General features: G+C 43.8%; 1 non-coding gene across 1 annotated transcript; it reads right to left on the minus strand.

Moving 5' to 3' along the window:
* Positions 1-1,071: 1,071 nt before the first annotated feature.
* LOC123752878 (U6 spliceosomal RNA) lies at positions 1,072-1,176 on the minus strand. Its single transcript, XR_006772240.1, has one exon. It is a non-coding gene; the product is annotated as a U6 spliceosomal RNA (small nuclear RNA).
* Between the last annotated feature and the right edge of the window lie 4,051 nt (positions 1,177-5,227).

Consider the following 5,227-nt stretch of genomic DNA (forward strand, 5'->3'; position numbering starts at 1 on the left):
TTGAACAGGTGCAAAGTGAAATCAACAGCAGGGAACTAGCGTCCAGTAACTGTAATAAGGATAATATTAGGAATACAAAGTAATATCGTAAATAACCGATATGAAGGCAAGAGTCGCAGAGTAGAAGAAATTAAGAAAGCGACACCAAACCATAATAACAATTTATATTCATAATAAAATAATACTGGAATGACAGTAACGATACGGATTAATATTAATACCACAATATAGCCCAGCAAATAAGGGAAGTATAATATTAATTAACGTAGGCCCTGGGCGGCTGCATCCCGGCGCTGCTGGGTTGTCTAGTAACACTAGAGTATGGGTGAAATCTCCTGTTACTCCCTCCAAGACTAGTTGCTGGGACTGAGAACCCGTTGCAGGGCAGGCACTCCAGAGGCAGGCACGGAGCACGGCATAAGGGTGATAAGAGGAATATCCGGCTCGCGTTCTCTTCCTCGCCGAAGCAGGGTGAGGGGAGGGGCTTCGGCTTGTCGTGGCTGCGAAAAAGGGAACATAAGAAGCCGACGTTGTGCGCCAAGCGGGGCAGAGCACAGGGAAAGGAATAGCAGTTGAAGGCAAGGGCCCCAAACTTAATGATAGATGAGGTTAAATTAAACAGAATACTTTTACGTAATAAGAAACAACAATGGCGAAGGAACATGAAGGGTAAATTAGCCCAAAAGGCCGAATGACCGAAGATCGTTAGCGACCGTATGGCAAGCATAAGCCAGTCAGCATTCACTCGCCACCATAAATAATGTAATGAGCTGGCTGTAATAACTGGATGCCGGGAAGGCTACTGCCGAAATGGGTGTAGCAAGCACAAACAAGTAACACTGCTCTGAGCTGTAAATAAGAGTTAGAATTAATGATAAATATATAGTAAATAACCAACGGCGCACAGGGAGATCCACGGCAGGAGTAGTATGTCCGACTGCAAGCAAAGTTGCTCAAAATAAGACTGGAATAAGCTGACAATTAAGAATAGCCAAAGTTAAGACATACACCTGTGTAAAAGCCAATACTACGAATTTACAAAATTAATACAGCACAAAGCTTAGGCTGGGAGGAAAGGTGGAACGCTTCAAGATTTTGTGTGACGCCTTGCGCGAGGCCATGCTAAACTTCTCTGTAGCATTCCAAATTTTGCATATGTACTGCCGAAACGAGTGAAGAATGCGTGGTCATAATATAATGCACAATATTTAGAATATATAATGAGGTAAATTACGAAAGTAATAGGACAAAATAACCAGAGGAAAAAATGGGGTGGGGGACCCAACCCGAATGCACTGCAACTAGTGTACCCTAGCTGAAATTAACTTAATGGCGCAAAGGCAATAAGCAATAGTTTAATACAAATTCTAATTGAAAGTCCCTTAATATAACAAATTAAACGTGAAGCTTGAGCGATGCGTAAATTGCGGGACTGAATTGCCGTGTTAAATACGAATCATAATTGCAAGTCCCATAATAAAATTTATAGGCAGGAGGCATAAGCAATGCTATAAATTGCAGAATAGTAATACAACTCATAACTGAAAGTCTAGCAATCATAAATTATATTTTATAAATATTCATAAATAATATAAATTATAAATCACCAAAACGGCGGACCGCACGACGACAGGGCGTCAAAGCTTAAGTTAGAGATAACTGAGACAGTGAGGGAAATGTCCCACACTGGGAGGAGTAAGTAATCAGGGAAACCTTAATTTCCCTCTCTTAAATACCTTTAATTTTCTAATCTCCCTCTCAGGGAGAAGAGGGCATAAACAACTTAGAATGAATGAGAAGAATTACGGAAGTAATAGGACGACAGACAGGGAAACTAGTGAACTGGGTGGGGGGGTGGGGGTCACGCCCGAATGTAGCAACTCGCTCAGCCTAGCTGGCCTTACTTAATAACTTAAACAAAGTCGAGGGAACAAGCACAAATTTCCACCAGAAAAGTAAAATCTGCAGCTGGCGTTGGGAGGGCATCAATTGTAGAATTAAATTGTGATAGGCTAAATGTAAACATTTAGCCAAAGTTATGGCCAAAATGTAAACATTTAGGCCATAAATGATAAACAACATAACGTAACCAGGAGAAACAACATAATTATGCCGCATGTCAGGAGACATTTTCCCTGCTCTCTCGTGCACTGAATTAAGTACGAAATTGCATAGTGCACCAGTGATGTGCACCGTGATTCAACTTTCTGAATATAACTTTTCCACAGTCGTGTTGGGTGTCGTTGGACAGCCCATGACATTTGCTAGCCATTGATGTCATTCTGATCGCTGTATCAGGTCTGTGAAGGAAATTACAGGAGGGAGTTGATTTCAGGGAAAATTTTGTACAAGTCAAGTGTAGAGAGGGAGGTATGGGGGGTTAACGGCCGTAGACCACCCCCCCCCCTATCACGTGTCCACCTCGTGTGAGAGGGGGTAGCGTCATGGGGCAGGTGCGGGAGTGGCTGAGGGCCTGGGCCTCAGAAATGCTGAACCGTGATTGGCCAAGACGCTGAGGGGTACCGCATGGGTACCCCAGGCATGATATTGGCGGGAAAGACATTCTTACCTTGGACGTTGCACCCTGACGACGTGTTTCCCGTGCTAGGCCAAGCATCGGGAAATACCGCCTGCAACGTTACTAAAGTCACGCCTATAATCTTGCTATCTTTCCGTGTGCCGTGCGTAAGAATCCGGTAATCGGAAAGGGGCTTGTATCGAGCCGTGTGAACTTGTCATCTAGCCGCGTAATTGTGGGACGCCATCTTAGAGGAACTGGACTGAGTGAGGCGTTAAATTATCGGGCTACAAAAGCGACATCCACCGTCGGTCGTATCTGTGCTTGAAGATACTGCTGGGAGACGTGCTAGAAAGGGTTTCAGTGTTATGAGAGAAATCTTAAATGTTATAATTCTGAGGAACAGTGAAGGACTCTCTCGGGTCTCGTGTACCATGTAACACCGTGTACCGTCGTATCCTGGGGTACCGTGTCAAGTGGAAGGGGCGTGGTACCGCATCCCTGCTGTTGTGCGCAACCTTGGCTGCCTGTGCCGGTGTGTCTGCGCCATCCTGGTCTCTGTGTGTGTGTAGAGCTAACCCCGTGGTCTAGGACCCTGTGCTCCACCTGACCACGTGGTAGGAAGTGAGGAACGCCTACTCCATCATCCAGCAGCAGCAGTGGGATTGTGATTGACGTGTATGTGTGAGTGAAAGAGGGGCCCCACATCATTGATGTAAGTACACTGTTTCCGTTTGGGTAATAAAACTCTGAAGCTGGGTTCGGCCCCAGTGTGTCCGTCTGTCCTCTGTCCCTGTGACCAACCTGCTGACGTGAATGGGAATTGGAGACGTGTGAAGTCTACCCTTGTTTGTCATCAAGTTGAGGATTGGGCCCAACTGTGATTTATGACGTGTGTGAAGACAACCTTAGTGACAACATTCAGAGGTAGAGTAAAGTGAGTTATTTACTTCTATTTCTTTTCTATGTGCCGTGTATGTATTCGCTGTAATTTGATTCCCTTTTTCAGCAGTGAAAAAGTGGTAACAGGGAGATTTCCCTTGGTTATATATTTTACTGTTGTGTTGTGGTAAAGTGTGAATTATTGGTGGATAATTTACTGGGGGAAGTCATTTACAAGTTTTGCCGTGAGTGGCAAGGATGTACTGTGTTGTAACTGTGTTGTACTGTGTGTGGTAAACCGTAGACAAGTTTGACCTTGGTGGAAGGCGTTGTGTACTGTGAAGGATTCCGTGAGAATTAAAGTCAGTTAACGTCACCGGGGGTCACGATTTACTTAACGAGGTCACTTGTTCGTTGAACATTGTTGTGATTAACGTAGGGACGTGTAAAGGCAACAGTCACAGTGAAGTTCACGCAGTGGAGGAATTGTCCAAGTGAAGACTAACGTAGTGTTAACGATTTAATGAGCTGTCGTTAATTGAGTGATTAACGTAGGGGTTGACGGTCAGTTATGATCGGAGTCAATTGCGCTGTAATTCGTTGGACTGATCAGCTGTCTGCGGACAGAGTGATTAAGCGCTCGTAGCTAATTAAGGAGAATTAGTAATCGCCACTTAGTGAATTCACCAGGTGTTGATGTTGTTGTTTACACGGAGTATTGGAACATTGTGTGTGGTACAGTAGTCTACCCTCGTTAAGGTAATCATGTCGTAAGACCGGAAGTGAACTGTCAGTTGAGAGACAGTAGGCTTTGTCAATACTCGTCTGTATTAATAGGCTGTTGTATTCAGTAATTAATTGGGAATTACTCACCGAATGCTTGACTTTCAGTTGATGTAATTAATTGATTTACGAGTTATTGCTGCCATTTAAGTGCCGTTGAGACACGTGTGTGTTAACGTAATTGTTTAAATTCAATTAGAGTAACTTTTGTTTTGATTGTCCTGAGAGACAAGTGTTAACGTAAGATTTTTTATAAGGGTTATCATTCTTGGATTAACCGCCTTGTTACTTGGTACCTCGTTGTGGGCAGCGAGCGCCAGTCAAGTTTTTGTGATTATAGTATTGGTCACCGTGAAGCCGTGACAATATTGATTGCAAGCTTGCGTCACCAGTGGGCACCACTTTGTTCAGTTAGTGTCATTGTTCAGTCAGCGACGACGGGATAAGGAGACCGTGGGTCCATCAGGCTGTTGATTAGCTGTACTTTAATGTGCCACTGGAGTGACAGTAAAGTAAACGTAAATTCACTGTGTAGTAGTTTTAGTTCTTGTTTTGTGAATAAATTGTTGTGTTATAGAAACGGTCGTTTCGTCAAACCTTCCAATATTACTGCCCCACATTTCATGTTCTGCAACGCTTTGCCTGCTTATGTTCATATCAAGTCTGTATCTAAAGCTCGAGTCCATTGCACAGCACCACACTTTTATAAATAAGAGGTGAGAATCCGTCGGCTACCCTTTATTAGTTTGTTAACTAGGAGGAGCCAGCGACCTAAGTGACAGGTGTTACCCGAGTGGTTTCGCCTGGCGGTTTGCTCCCGCGGTCCTATGATCTTAGGCTTTAAGATTAAATATCTGCCACTGGCAGCTCCTGCTGTTTAAGGTCTGCCTCTCTTGCGAGGTAGTTGCGATTAACGTAACATCAATAGGACTTAATTCTTTTGATAACCTGTCAAGGAAGAAAATCTCACACCGCAAGGGCTACACGTAATATACAGTAATAATTTTCAGAGGAAACTAATCATAATGCAGGGTCAGAAAATCT

Source organism: Procambarus clarkii, chromosome 4, assembly GCF_040958095.1.
Source record: "Procambarus clarkii isolate CNS0578487 chromosome 4, FALCON_Pclarkii_2.0, whole genome shotgun sequence".
Lineage (NCBI taxonomy): Eukaryota > Metazoa > Arthropoda > Malacostraca > Decapoda > Cambaridae > Procambarus > Procambarus clarkii.